We start from the raw sequence: 16,893 nt of genomic DNA, 5'->3' as shown, positions 1-16,893 counted from the left end.
TGCAAAAAAAGTCCCGTAGAAATGTGAGCATTTGAGAGAGTGGCCCTACTTTAGCAGATCATCACATTAACAAGTATTCCCTTCCTCTCTTTTCAACTCACTTATATATAATCTTTTTTGTTTAGAGAATTGATGGCCCTACTTCGCAGGTCATATTATAAAGTATTCCATTTTTGTCTCTTTTCACCTCATAATCTTTATGTTTTGAGGATTAGTGGCCCTACTTAGCAGGTCATCACAGAATTCCCTTTCCTCTCTTTTCAACTCACTTATATTTTATCTTTTATTTTGAGAATTAATGGCCTTAATTAGCAGGTCATCATATATTATAAAGTTTTCCCTTCCTCTCTTCTCAACTCAATTATATATATAATCTTTTGTTTTGACAATTAATGGCCTTACTTAATTAGCAGGTCATCATATATTATAAAGTATTCCCTTCCTCTCTTCTCAACTCAATTATATATATAATCTTTTATTTTGAGAATTAATGGCCTTACTTAATTAGCAGGTCATCATATATTATAAAGTATTCCCTTCCTCTCTTCTCAACTCAATTATATATATAATCTTTTATTTTGACAATTAATGGCCTTACTTAATTAGCAGGTCATCATATATTCCCTTCTTCTCTCGTCAACTCACTTATATATAATCTCTTGTTTTGACAATTAATGGCCCTACTTGGCAGGTTACTATAAACGGCCCTACCGAGCGGATCTCTATCTAATCCTTTTTGTCTTTGCGTAGGAAAATCATTTGGACCAACCGAACCAATAAAACAAATAAGCAAAAGGAGAGAAGGGAGAGAGAGAAATCTGAAATAAAGGGATGCAACAAGTGGCCTGAAAATGACCGTCCCCCTTTACTACTTTTATTGACCCGTAGAAAAAGAAAAAAGTTCTTCTAATTTACAGGCCTTCACAATTACCGCTCAGTTTATGAATTTAAACTTGTTTGGTATAGATTATATATATGATAAAGCTAAAGATGAGTTTAATTTTTGGTAAAACAAGTAAAAATAAATTACGCATTCAATCTTCTATCAAACTTTGTTGAAGAAGCACATTTACCCCATTGATCCGCATCTTTATACGTCATGATGTACATTACAATGACGCATCAAGTTAATGTTAGTCATTATGGTCAACTTAAAGTGCATTGTGCAAAAGTGACCAAACATTTGCTGACACATGGATAATAACATGCAATATTTATATACATGAGAAAATGAATAAGGATTGAAGTCTATAAGAAATTTATTTTCTAATGCACTTTCTAATATATATATGTTGTGTCACATTTTTATTTATTAAATACAAATGACACAAGCTATGAGAGTTTGAAAAACCAAATACTACCTCCAGTCTTTCGTATAAGAGCTAATTAACTAATTTAAGTAGATTAATAAAGTTTGTTAAGTTATTTATCTATAATAAATAAGTATTGTCTTTTCTAAAATATCTTTACTAATCAAATATATTATATTAGCCTTAACATTTGATGAAACATTTAACATATGCACTTACCACAAAGATTACCTTGGAAAAAATAAATAAATATAAGAGACAAAGTGGATTAGACTCTTATATTTAGGACTAAATTAAAAGTCAAACTAACTTTTATATTAAATACCAAAAGTAGTATATGATTTTCTATCTTCTTATCCTTTGTTATATGATACTTTTTTTTTTTTTGGGGCCAAATTGTTATACTCTTCCGGTCCTAAATGTAAGACCCTAGGAGTAAGATACTTTAAAGAACATGATAAACCATTTGGTGGCTCCAAAGGGGAACCAACAATTACGCTGGGCAAATGAGTTGATCAGCATCCATGAAGTCGAAAGACTTGATCTGCCCATCATTAACGCAGTGTTTTCTATATCACAACCACGCGCACGTATCCATGTTCACTTCCATGGCCGCTGGCAGTGGCTGAGAGTTGCGACTGAGGGTCGCATCGTAGAATATCAAGAGATTAAGGTGGGCCCCACTGGACACGTGCAAAGATTTCCAGACGACAAAACAAATAACACAGCAACAGCATGTAGCCCCCACTCACCCCTTATCTTGTACCCTTTTTGTTTTATTTTTATTATTACAATTATTTATTTTTTTCCACTTTTAATTAAAAATTAATGTTGCTATTGACTCGAGCTCGACCATAAGCTAGTCTTCCGTTTTCTCTTCTTATTTCACTCAGACTACCAATGACAGAGCAGACCTTCACAATTCTTCTTCTGCCTTTTCAATTCTGTGAGAAGCATTTGAAGTTGAAAACAACAAATCTCTTGAGCTTTCAGGTTATTTGATCTGATTGCTCTAGCGTCTGCTAATCTTCTTCATAATTCTCTTCTGTGTTCATGTATATAATTTCCCGAATTAGTCAACATCACCTTTTCCATTGTTCCGAGGATTTCTTTCTTTAGGTCTGCTTGTCAATCAATTTCACAGAGGCAAATTTGCTGGAGATTGCATATGGAAAATTCTTGGCACATTGTAGGAGGAAGAAGACGATCTGTGTAGTATACATTGAAATATCCCCCCCGGGGGGCTCAAGAAGCTGTACAGTGTATATTTTTTAATTCATGATATTTTGCTTTCTTCAGTGCTCTTGGCAAAAAAATTGTCAAGAAGATCAAAGAGCAATACAGTTCATTGTTACAAAGTACTACCTCCAGTCCTAATTGTAAGAGCTAATTGACTGATTTGAGGATATTAAGGAAACAAGTTAAATTAGTTATTTGTAATAAATATGTATTGTCTTTTCTAAAATATCCTCACTAATCAAGTGTGTTGGTTAGAACTACCACTATTAGAAGGATTACCTTAGGAAAAAATAAATAAATATGAGAGACAAAGTGGATTGGGGTCTTATATTTAAGACCAAAAAAAAGTCAAACAATATCTTGTATTAAGGACTAGAGGTAGTAATTCCAATTGTTTCTCTGTTCACATACTTCATGGTCTAAATCACTATCAGAAAACCTAAAGGACAAATAACAATACTATAAGGAGAATCACTTAAACACGTAGCTACATCTGATGCACATTCAACAACTAGCTCAGAATCACATCGGCAGCCTCAAAGGGCTGCTTCAGCTCAGTTTAGGACGCCTTCCCTTCATGTATTATCAGATACGGGTAATCTCTCTATCCCATATATGCAAGTATCTTCATGGATCAAGCTCTACTTATCTTTCCGGAACTTACAAGTTACAACTATATAGGCGCCCTTTACACTAAACACGGCCATATCAATACGTTAGTTGATATAATATCAAAATGTGGGTCGGCAAAGACAACAAGATCAGAATCTGTTAAGGGTCCTATGTTCTAATTTGAGATGATCCTTGGCTCATACATCTCTGACTTTTCATAGTTCTTTTGAGGGGCTTGCAGAGTCATTGTAATGACTAAAAACTACCCCTGGTGACCAACTGACAACTTGCTGTCATATTTTCAGGGATTATGATTACTTCCTTGATTTCTTGTATTCACAGTTCACGCGCCATGTCCTAAACATTCTGCATTAATGTCTAATAAAATATATTAGATGATGAAATAGTAATATTACCTACAAAATTGTCAGGTTACCCTGTCTCATTTCAGGTGTTTCCATTTAAACCCTTTTCATCTTAAACATCTATGTACGGACCTATATCTGTCATTTGAAATAATTGTCCCTCTGTCATGAGTTACGTCGATAAGAATGATGAAAACAACACTTTCTAATTAAAGATTAGCTACTTCATGCGACTCAACACTGAACTTCCTACTCTCAAGCACAAGAAATCCAAGGATTCTTAACAAATCTGAATCCACTAAAACATGTATATATTTTTTAATCTGCTGTTACTTGTTTCATCAGAAGCCGGAGAAAAATGCTTCAATATTTGCGTACCTCTTCGTAAAGCAGCTTTGAAAGGTGATTGGAAAGCAGTATGGCACATCATGGAACAAGATTTGACCCTTCTGACTGCGGCCATAACCAAGGGTTGGTTAACGGTTCTCTATGTAGCAGCAGGAGCAAAACATGTCCACCTGGTTGAACAGTTCGTGAAACTAATGAAGGAAAATGACTTGGAGTTGCAAGACTACAAAGGGAACACTGCCTTCCGCTTTGCTGCGGCAGCTGGGAACACCAAGATTGCTGAAACAATGCTATAAAAAAAATGTACTCTTGCCAACTCGCAGGGTGGACAAGGAGTGACATCTATTGTCGTGGGGAAAATAGAGATCATAGCAAGCAAGCTTGAAGTAAACATCTCTTCTCATTATGTTATAAACTCCTTAAGCTAGTCTTTGCTCATGCTTGTTCTAAATGGTATGACAAGCTAACTTTCACAGTAGACTTGGAGGGATTTAGCTTGTGAACCAGTCAAGTCATGTTTGCTGCAAGCATTGGAGGGCAAGAATATTTCTCTAGAAACATGAAGCTTTCACACAGACCCTCGTGTTTCTTAGTTCAGTTGGCAAAGTTCAATATGCAGGGTGTACTTGACAGAATGAAAGGCTTAACTAATAGATTACCATCCTGCAATTGATGACTGATCAAAATACAAATAATTGACTGTTTCAATCATCATTTTCACCTGTCTCAAAAGTGCATGCTTAGAGTACTCCAACTTAATCATATGTATGATTGCACTAGTTGTGGTGCGTGAACCACAAGCACCTCACTTAGTCACACATATCTAAAGGATTGTATGAATTGTAACCAAAGAAGTCGAAGCATATACAGGTAGACACCAACAATTATGCATTAGAATCTGCAATTCAAGCATTATTGGAACGTTTTGCAGATTTAGCCTTGGTACTGCTCCAAAAGAGGCCAATCAGGATGGAGACAATGGCACAGCTTTACATGTGTTAGCTCGAAAGCCTTCAAGTTCTGGTTGCCGGAGTCCAGTCCCGCACATCAAAAAGAGATCATGAAGTCCAGTAAGTGACTACAATCAACATTATCAGGAAAACTAAGTCATTAGAATATTTTTCCCATTTATGTTATTTAATGGGCTGAAGTAGAAATACCTCGTATTCTTGATTACTTGAAAGAAGGAAAGGAGGGTGCTGAGAGAAGAAAACTGTTCTGTTCTTGCCTATTCTTATTTTCGTCATGGCAAGCATAGTTTGATGCATAACTTTGATACAAAAAAGATACTGAGCAAAGATGCTTAACTCGTAAATAAATGTATTCATCCGAGGGTAAGACTAGGAATAGATTGTCAGTGGCCAATTCAACTCAAAATATCAAGCTGCAATGTGGCATTTTCTGTGAGTTCATCTATTGCTATATTGCAGTATCTAACTAGCCCTTCATTTGAAAACACTTTAGGATTAAGTGTCAATACAATTACACCACGCTTTTATGCTAAGAGGTGGGAAGGATTAAACTCTAGACTTCTTGGTTAAATACTCTTATGTTATGCTAATAGCAAACTCAAAAATTTTAAATTATAAAGCAAAAACAGAGCAATATTACAAATGCCATAAATATATCAATACTTTAAGGAATTGGTCTTTTAAGAAGACATTTTCATCGTCTTACTTTTTCATTACATAATTGAATTGTTCCAGATGTGAGGCAGAATCTGGCTATTGAGCTTGTTAGGAATATCTGGAATAAAATTCTTCCAAACGAGTCAAGCATGATGGGACTCATAAGAGAACCTTCCCAAGCTATATTCTACGCCGCTGAAGTTAGAAATTTTGAGTTTCTAGTGGAGCTTTTGAGCACCTACCCTGATTTGATGACAGAAAAGGATAGCAGAAACAAAGTATAATTCACAATGCTATTTTGCACGCAAGTATCTTCAATCTCATACACAAAACATGCCCTGATTTGATGACAGAAAAGGATAGCAGAAACAAAGTATAATTCACATTGAATTTTGCATGCTAGCATCTTCAATCTCATACATAAAACAGGCCCTGGCATGGACTTCATAGTTTCTTCCGTGGATAGTATTGATAAATCCACTTTATTGCATTTTGCTGCGAAATTAGCACCACAAGAATTGACTTGTTCTCAGGAGCAGCTTTCAGATTATGGTTGAACTATTATGGTTTGAGGTATCTTCCCCTTATGGTCTATGTATAAAGTTCAAGCTTCTTTCACTTTGTGTCAATAGCCTAAAATTCATGTTTTGATGTGGCAGGAAGTGAAGAAGATAATGCGACCATCATTCATAGAGATGAAAAACTCTGAAGGCCTAACTCCTGGGGAATTATTCACCAAAGAACACAAAGAACTGCTAAAAGAAGCAGAGTCTTGGATGAAGGGAACTGCAAAGTATTGCATGGTTGTTTCAACACTGATTGCCACAGGAGTATTTTGTGTTGCATTCACCATTCCTGGTGCTAACAACGACGACGCAGGAGATCCTAACTATTTGGAGAAACTACCATTTTAGATATTCACTATGTCAGTTGTATCTGCATTTATTTCATCTCAACCTCCATCCTAATCTCCTTGTCCATCCTCAATTCATGTTATGCAGAACAAGATTTTCCCAAGTCACTGCCATTGAAGCTGATATCAGGAGTAATAATACTGTTCATCTCCGTCATCAGCATGATAGTAGCTTTTATTAGTGCCTTCTTTGTCACATATTATCATGGTCTAAAATGGGTCCCCTGGCTCATTTCAGTACTTGCATTTGTTCCAACACCTTTGTTTTTGTTCCCGCAATTCCCTCTTTACCTAGATATACTCTATACCAAATACTTCTGTAGGCCTCTATTCCACCCAAATAAACATAGTTTGCTAGACCCTGTAATTTCTATGTATGAATAGAGTAAGTTTAGTTTGGTCAAAATGTATTGTGTTTAAGTGCAATGAGGTGCACACATGGCCAAATTAAAGGAAAATGCAATTCTATGTTAAGATATATATATTTCATTGATTTTTCCCCGGTCTTGAATTTGATTAACAATTGAATTATTCTGTTGTAAAAGGCAAGCTAGAGGTGTGCAAGGAGAAGTCCATTAAATTTAGACTAACTGGTGATAGGGGGAAAAAAGACTCACAAAACATGTTAAAATAATATAAAAATAAGTTATGCCTTAGCGTTAAAAATAGCCACTCTAAAGCATATTTTAACTTCAATATCGAATTTCATGGCAAGTGTAATTTATTATATGGCAAGGAACAAAGGCAAGATTAATATATAGTAATTCCTCCAATCCTTATTATAAGTTTAAAATAACTAATTCACAGATAACGAACAAATAGTTAAATTTAGTTAAAAACAATAAATATGTTAGAAATAGACTTTTGTTTTCAAATGGGTTAATATAATATTTGATCTCTCAAGTTTGCCCTCATTTTGGTTTTAGTCCCTCAAGTTTCAAACCATAGATTTTAGTCTTTGAAGGGATAAAATGGTCTAAGTTTTTATTGAATTATAGGGACCAATGTTATAAATAAAAAGAAAGTTGAGCGATTAAAAACTACAAGGAATGGTAACTTATTTGGCACGAAGGAAGGTTTATTACGGGCCCCACACAAACTATAAAGGCGTGTGTCTATGTAAGATAAATTCATGATACGTATAGAATCCCAATGAATTATTAAAAGACAAATGCAATCTCACGTTTCAAAATTATTACTATACTGGTTAATTAGCGGCCGCGGCCGCACAATATGAATTTAGTCAAACAATTGATATTTTAATGATGTTCTAGTTAAACTGTATGTTGACCTGCTGTAGCTAGCTAGGACAGCCTGGCCACAGACAGCCAAGCATTTTCTTAGCACCTTCTACCCTTAATACTACGTCCGGTCTTTAACATAAGTTTTTGTTTGATTTTTATTTTGATTTTAAATATAAGATTCTAATCCACTTTGTTTCTTATATTTATCTATTTTTTTCTAAAATAACTCTTCTAATAATGATAGTTCTAGTCATCAAATTCGATTAGTAAGGATATTTTAGGGAAAACAACACCTATTTATTACAAATAACTAACTAAACTTATTTTCTTAATCTACTTAAATTAGTCAACTAGCTCTTCTATTTAGGATTGGAGCTGGTATATGAGCTAATTCCATCAAAATTTCCTTTCATTTTTCAATTCCTATAGTTTGCAAGCCAAAAACAGAGAGTTTGAAGTGGGACACATGTTTTTTTTTTTTGGGGGGGGTGGGTACACATTATTCCTGGAAGTTATACGTGGAGCATGAAGCCAAGCAAACTGAATAAATGACTTGACTCACTGCCAGCACACAATAACCATCGCCTGTATGTATCACCGACACGGCTTTAACGCTCTCTAGTTGAAGCGGTCGTCTGCTTCCTCCCCAATAAACTTACGTACATTAGTTCGAAACAGCACTTTCTCTGTAAATTACTACAATTCTTCATTTATTACTCATTTAATAATAATCTCTTAGCCAGTTTCCTTCCATGTTAAGCCACGCCAAGCTCTATATATACATATGTACGTTTATTCCTCCTCAAGCTTCATTCACAGCAAACCCTATAGCTAAATCTCTCATTCCTCTTCTAAGCTTCATTCACAGAAAACCCTAGACATCTATCTCACTGTTTCTCATTCATCGATCATCATCAACAATCTTTCCTACCAGTTTGTCTATAATATATATATATATATATATATATATGCTTCAACTTGAAGCTTCGTTGTTATTATTATTCACAGCAAACCCTATCTGGTCTATCTCTCTGCTTAACCTGTCGTGAAAGAAGAAGAAGAAGCGAGCAGTATGAGTTCTTCAAGCATCAACATCCAGAGCATTTTGTCCCCTCAGCCTCCTCGTACTCAGGGCTCTAACATCAGACCAGGCACTCGCATCCCAAATACCAAGGATCATTTTTCCAAGAGTCGATGATGACTCATTTCATAATTCCTATTTTCTCAGGTTAATATAATTAATCTTCTATATAAGCACACCCCCCCTTCTGAATTACTTACTAGAAATCAATTTAGGTGACGTTCTTTATGAGGAGAAGCGCTTCTTGTTATGGCCCTTGGATTTCATTTCCATGCAGATCAATCTTGCAGATGAAGCGAACGCCATTATATTGATTCTGCAGTTTAAGTAGTTGCTTATGTGTGTGTGTAGGATACATCAATATGATTGTATTATTTATTATTCTTTATTTGTTCGTTTTTATGTCTATATGTTTGATTTGATTATTTGGTGGGTACCACAAACATTGGAGTTTAATGATGTTCATTTGGAAGCTGCTTAATCCGTAAATCTGTTTCCTTGTACTTTCTGTTTGTTTTTTGTGATCATTGGGAATAAAATAAGACAGTTCCGATCCCTTCATGCAAATCATCGGCGCTCAAAAGTTCAAGCGCACAACGTTAACGCCGCATTCCATATGTACTACTCTTTTCAACTTCTTATGATGTGCACAATACATAAATTAAGTAGTCCATTCAATATTAATTTGAAGATCTAACGGAATCATTCCCCCACTTACTATTTTTAGCTTCTACAAAAGTAAATAAATTGTATGTCATAATTTAAAACGTTTTCTGGCCTGAGCCTCTGCTAAAAGTTTGGGGCCCGTCTGGAATGATCGAACCATATTTTTAACAATAAAATTGTCGTTAGGTTTAACTAACCATGGTTTTCATCACCCTGATAAAAATGTAATTTAGTCATGATTTTACCACTGTGTATTTTGTTATACACGGCTCATTTACAGTTTGTAAGAGAAAATTTTGGCCAAAAAAATTTGAAAAAAAATTGTTACACATCTATATGTGTGCTGGTTATGTGGTTTTGTAACAAAAATAATTGGGGGATTAGATATTCCGTCAGATTTTCAAATATTAAATCGACAATTTAGCAGAGCGCGTATTGTAAAAGCAAGTGGCCCATTGATTAAAATTAGAGGAGTGATGTTTTTTTTTCCCCACCCCTGACGAAAAGGACAATTATTACGAGACACGAAAATGATCCAATAAAAACAACTTCAATGGGAAAAGGGCCAGACATGATGGGACACTGCACGTAACTTTTTATACAGTTCTCATTATAACAAAAGGCAAACAAAAAGTGCAAATCCCATTTTTGGAAGTAGATATAGACAGAAGAATAATGAATGAAACCTAGACATATGAAAAACGAACGGGTCAAGAAACGGAACAAAAAATAAGTCAAAGAACATGATTAGCCAGCAACATATGCAAACTCTACTTCCGTTTTCTTGCTTTATTGTCGAAGCCACTTGACTCTCCATTCTCAAGGACGCTTGCTCGCTCCACAATCTGCGTGAAGACGAGAACCAAATTATGATCCAGTATAGAGGGGAACAAACAGGGGGAAAATGTAAAAAGAGAATCCAATCGCGAAACAATAGTTTATTGTCTGGGAGAGAGACTCCTCTTGCTCTGATGCAGGATCGTAACATTATCAGTGTATATATGGAAGATGAAGGTAGCTGATGGATGGAGAACGAAGATACCCATGAGAAGAAATTAAGTGTTTGATCCCAAAAGACTAGTTTATTGACTTGGAGAGAGACACCTATTGCTCTGATGCAGGATCGTAACACTGTGAGTGTATATATGGAAGATGAAGGTGCGTGGTGGATGGGGAATGAAGAAATTAAGTGTTTGATCTGGAAACGATTTTCTGGGCAGTGGGAATACGAGTCCCAGCTGAGGGAGTGTGTAGCCTGACATTGAGAAGGGGGAAGTTTTGCGTAGGAAAAACATTCTGAGCGATTGTTTCCGATAATCGATTTTGCGTCGATCGGGAGGGTTAAAGCCTGAATGAAAAATATCGGAAATTGGAATGATCAGCGGCGTTCGATGAGCCATGAAGCAGCGAGAATTTCCAGGAACGTAGAGTGTGAAGCCCTCTAATTTAGTATAACCGACCAAGCGTCTATATGTGTATAAACAAGAGATTACGAAGAAGAAGAAGAAGGAACTAATTAAGAGATTTGTGTTGGATGAGAATTTACAGAGAAAGTTCTGAGAGATTGGGATGCCAGACGTTTCGCTGCATTACGTATAATCTGGGCGCCTGCAAATCTTTACGTGCGTGTACGATTTTATCCCTAACTTGGGTTTGATTTCACCTCCATATCCTTTGCTCATTTATATCTTTGACCTCGCCTCTTCCGATTGGATGGATTACTTACTCCAGGTGGGCCCCCCATATCATTCGTCTATCATTTATAAACTTCAGTTTAATAATTCATTCGGTCTCCAAAAAATGTTTATTTAAGTCTCCGAAAAAATATTTATTTAACATTAAGTGTTGCAAAATATTAATATAAATAGGGATAAATATGAAAGTGTAGCTAATTAAGTTGCAAATCAACAACTAGTGACAGTTAAGGATCATCTGTATGAATTGTACAATCTGTATATTTATCTTTTAATACAATTCTTTGGGACCTTAGTCTCATTAAATTGAAGTTTCGGAAGCTAATAACTATCATTCTCCCTAATATAATGTACAATAAAAATTAATCGGTTGTGATCTGTAATATAAGTCTTATTATCCCAATTTATTACTCCTCCGGTTCTAAATATAAGACCCTTGTACTAATGTGTATAAGGGTTTTACATTTAGGACTGGAGGAGTGCTTGATTCAAAATATAAGTTGACTTTGATATTGAACCAACCCAATCTATATATAAGGGCGTGTATGGGAATGGAAGATAAATTCGTGACACGCTTGTTCAAATATTAAAGTTCAAAATGATGGACATACAGAATCCAAATGAATTAAAAACAAATGCATTCATGCATGATTTAAAATTATATATTGGTTAGTTGAAGCAAACGGGCGGGCACACAATATTATTTTAGTTATAAACAGTTGATATTTTATTCATCATCTTCTTAAAATGTTTGATCTGTTTTGTGATTAATTATGGCTGGCTAGGACAGCCTGGCTACAGCTATCAAATTTGTGAACCACATGATCACAACAAGATTTATCCTAGGGTAATAAACTTCGTTACATTAAGGGAAAATTGAGATTTTAATTTCTAAATTCTAGTTTTCCTTCAGTTTAATTAATTTCAATTCCTATGATTTACAACCTTTACAATTGGCATATCAACCCAAAGAAAAAGGACCGTGCCAAATAATTTTTGATGCAAATAAAGATCCGTAATACTCCCCCAAATGTTATATTACGAAATATATATGGGTGGTTAATTAAAATAACAACATAGAGGTTTCCCATGGCTGATTAGAAGACTAGTGATTAAATTAATTGATTTGCGAAGTATAAACAGAAAAAAGAGGGAAGTTTGAAGATTGAAGTGAAACACGTCGTCCGATGAGTGTTTGCGTCCACATTATATTACAACTCATAATGGCGTAATTAACTACTCCATATTTCCACAAAGGTCTCTCTGGTCAAACCTTAATGGGCGAACCAGACTTAAATCGGACATAATCGGCAAACATTTCTATGCAGAAACGAGGTGGGTGTTCACACCCTACTACGACGTTCCTCGAAGTTATCGCCCATCCATGGCCCCAAACAAACTGAATAAACGACCTGACCGCCAGCTCACAACCATCGCCCTTACATATCACCGACACGGCTTTAACGCTCTGTTGAAGTGGTCGCCTGCTTCCTCCCTAAACTTACGTACGTATTAGTTCGAAACAATAGAACTTTCTGGTAAATTACTAATTCATTTATTAATTCGACAATACTCTCTCGGGTAGATTAGCTTCCTTCCATGTTAAGCCACGCTAAGCTATATATATCTACTTCATTCCTCCTCAAGCTTCATCCCCTCCCTCTCTCTCTCTCAGCATTAGTCTTTCTGCTTAGCCTCTCGAAGAAGAAGCTTCATTCACAGAAAACCCTAGCTGTCTCTACTCTCATTCCTCATTCATCGTCATCAATTATCTTTCTACCTCCGTACCTGTGTGTGTGTGTGTGTCTTCTCTCTCTATATATATATCTGCTTCATCTTCAAGCTTCATTATTATTCACAGCAAACCCTATCTGATCTATCACTCTGACCAATATACAATCTGTGGAAGAAGAAGCAGTAAGAGTTCTTCAAGCATCAACATCCAGCGCATTCTTTGCCCAACGCCTCCTCCCACACAGGGTTCTAAAACCAGACCAGCCACTCGCATTCCAAACTCCAAGGATCACTTCTCCAAGAGTCGATGATGACGCACTTCATAATTCCATGCATTCTCAGGTTAATACATACATATGTATATTCACTCGTTTTTCTTGTTATATCTTCGTTCTCGATCAGGTTCATGCTGGTTGGGGCAATGTTTTTACCTGTTTATTTCCATCATAACAGAAGCACTTTATGTTACTTACAACCCTTGGGTTTCATTTCATCATTTGCAGATTAATCTTGCGGATGAAGCCGCTGCATCATTGATTATGGATCGTTAATGATTGGGTCACATGAAGGGAGAATCGAAATAGTTTGCAAATAGTATGTAGGGCACATTACTATATATGTGTTATATTCTTTATTCGTTCGTTTTTATGTTTGATTTGATCATGTGTTGTCTCATACAAACAGTGTAGTTAATAATATTCGTTTATTCGAAAGCTGCTTCCTTCGTAAATCTGTTTCCTTGTACTTTTTGTAATCATTTGAATAAAAATAACACAGTTTGCGATCAGTGTCTATCAAAAGGCACACATATAAAGCTAAGTATCAAGTTTATATAATGTTAAGGGACGAAAGTGCATAATACCTATATATCATATCAAGAAAATCGAATTAAAAATTTGGAGGGTCAAAGCCAATCCCTACTCTGATCTCCACCTTTGTGTGTGGGTTCCATCAACGGATGCTCTCTCCGAGTTTTTTAGATTCAAAGTATTTAATATATAATAAATTGAACGAAGAAGTCGTGTTTAATAGAATTTCCAGTTTAAATAAAGATTGCTGAGTGGAGTCAACTTTCCGATTTTCAGGGCTGATATATGTGCTTGTGACTAAGGTCAATGACTAAAATATATTATTCTAGTCTTATTTATTAAAGCACTTTCAGCATATTTACATAGACAAAAAAAATATCTTAAATATACATTAACTCTCCATTAAAAATAATAATTTTTTAACTTTACTCATATTTAATATATACACCTTTCAAAAAAAATAACTACCTATATTATAATAAATGAAGGACAAAATATACATTCACGCTAAAAATTTAATGAAGTGACTTATAACTAGGACTGAAAAAAATTCTCTTTCTGCCTTATAAATAGAATCAGAGGAATATATGAGATGTAATAAATTAAAGATATGGCTAACTCTTGGTAGTAAATCAACTTTTAACAATTTACTATATGAAGGAGAAACTCCTATAACTTACATATATAGAACTTATTTGTATCTTTTGAATGATTCAATTCATGTAAGTTCTTGGAAATGCTGATCGGAAAAGTGTAAGCGTGTAATGTTCATTTAAATGATGTTATGAGGTAGGCAATAAAAATTATTATAAGGTTCAATACTTCGTCGAGATGGATCACACAGCATTTTATTTTATCCCTTGTGCACTGATAAATGAATAGAATAATAATATTATATATAATATTATCAGTTTTGTAAAATAAAGTTTTCAAATTCTCTCATCAGTTGAAGAGATTGTGTAGAAGAAAAAATTAATGTAGTTATATGAGGCATACATATCATACATTGAGGACTGATGTCCCTTTTTCAAACTCCACATGCTCTTATAAATTTTATTTGATTTCTTCCAGCAGAACAAAAACTCTTCTGTCTCTGTCACTATTTAACCTTAGACATTTAACTAAGCCTGTTTTTGAATTTTTACCCGAAAAACGAAAAAAATAATTTCTGATTGGATCAGAAATGGAGACTTCAGAATGCATATACGTTAAAGACAAATTCATCTTATCTTAAAAATGGGACTGATTCTACGTACAGTGTGAACTTTATCTGATTCCAATGATTCCGTTATACAAAGTATAAAACGACAAAGCAGGCCGACATGGATTTACCAAAAAGACTGTTCTTTTATCTTAAAGAATAATTGTAGCCTTTTAGACAGACGTTATAATTCTATATACTACTTCCGGTTTTAATTATAAGAGCCAGTTAACTAATTTGAGGAGATTAAAAAAGTAAGTTGAGTTAATTATTTGTCCTAAATAGGTGTTGTCTTTCCTAAAATATCCTTGTTAATCAAGTGTATTGACTAGAACTATCATTGTTAGAAGGGTTACTTTGAAAAAAAAGGTATAAATATGAGAGACAAAGTGGATTGGGATCTTATGTTTTGGACCAAATAAAAGTCAAACAGGGTCTTATATTATGACCGGAGGTAGTATATCAACTTTCCAGTTTTCATGGTATACGATACTATAAGCTCAACTAAAACGTATTTGAGAAGTAATTAATTCGGTAAAGTTATGGTATATACTATACATGGCTGAAAAGAAGAAAAGAAAGGTGCATATACTATATATGTGTATAAAGACAAACTTCACCTTAAAAGTGAAATGTGATTTTCTAGGCGCAGTACCAAAGTTTATCTTATTCTAAGATTCCATAATAAACAACAAGTATAGGGACATAGGTTTCGAGAGGGTTCTTTCAAATAGATACTGTCTCCACTATTGGAAGTAATTCCGCAATACAAGCTAATTAGTCAAATCCAGACGTAAGACCAAACAACAACCAAATGAAGAATTACAACTCTTTCTGGTAATTTAGCTTGCTAGCTAGCTAGCTAGAGGCAAAGTGAACAAATTAAGGAAAAAAAAAAAATTGAATGAGAAAAAAAAAAGAAAGAAAACAACTGTACACCTAGAAAATACAAGCAAATTTGAGAAATGATATATCATACATATATACATGTTTATTTGGATATTGTGATGTATCGAATATTCAAAATAGAGCAAGTAAATTAATCAATTATTTACGGGGGAAAAGTCGCTTTGGATCTTGATCGAGTTAGCTATGCATAAACTACTTCACATTTAAAAAAATTGAAATAAAATTCTTTGTAACTCATTATGATTAATTATAAGGCAGAGAGAGAAGACATTTTTTGGGCCCTATTTATAGGGTACTGAGAAATTTTTGGTATGGATATATAATTTTACCACTTATTTATATTGTGTTGGCTTTGTTTATATGAGGTATAATGTATATTAAATAGGGGTAAAATTGGAAAGTTATTAAATTTTAAATGAAAGTTAATAAAGTTTAAGGTTTTTCTTGATCTATATAAAATATACTGAAAATGTCTTATAATAGGACCAGAACAGTAGACAGGAAGTAAGTGATGATAAAGAAGTGTTTCGAAATCACTTCAAAGTGAGATTGTTCAGTTAGAAACAACATAATTAATGAGTATGTAGATCTTAAATTAAGAAATGAAAAGAGTGTAATAAAAAAACGAAGAGTAAAATAAATTAGTTAACCTGCATATAGGTGTAATTTATTTTGACACTTTTATATTAGTTTTTTCCTTTGGAAAATAAAACACACAAAATTACTCAAAGCCAACCGTTTGTTATTATATATGATTAATATCCTTGAGCTGCTTATATATAAAATATAAAGCGTAGATCGTTTTATATTGCATATGCATATTTCATTGCGCATATCATGAAATTATACCTGATCGAAAATAATGGTTTTAAATATGCGTATGCATGAGTGGCTCCCTCATATTTAACTGCGATTATTGTGTGCGTGTGTGTGTAGTTGTGGCCTGAATTATTATGATCTGAATATGGATATAAAACTGGGACTAACCCGCGATTTGGGGAAGATTATTTTAGACGCACGTGGCTGGCCGAACCATATGTGGCTTAATCAATGGTTAACAAAATTGCCGTTGAACTAACCATGGTTTTTCATAACCCTGGTGATTTTAACATGTTAATTTAGTCACGATTTTACCAATAA

The sequence above is a fragment of the Neltuma alba genome, unplaced genomic scaffold (genome assembly GCF_004799145.2).
Source record: "Neltuma alba isolate B1F8T4 unplaced genomic scaffold, ASM479914v2 tig00011820_pilon, whole genome shotgun sequence".
Classification (NCBI taxonomy): domain Eukaryota; kingdom Viridiplantae; phylum Streptophyta; class Magnoliopsida; order Fabales; family Fabaceae; genus Neltuma; species Neltuma alba.
The sequence above is the reverse complement of the archived record's forward strand: the minus strand, read 5'-3'. Positions refer to the sequence as shown.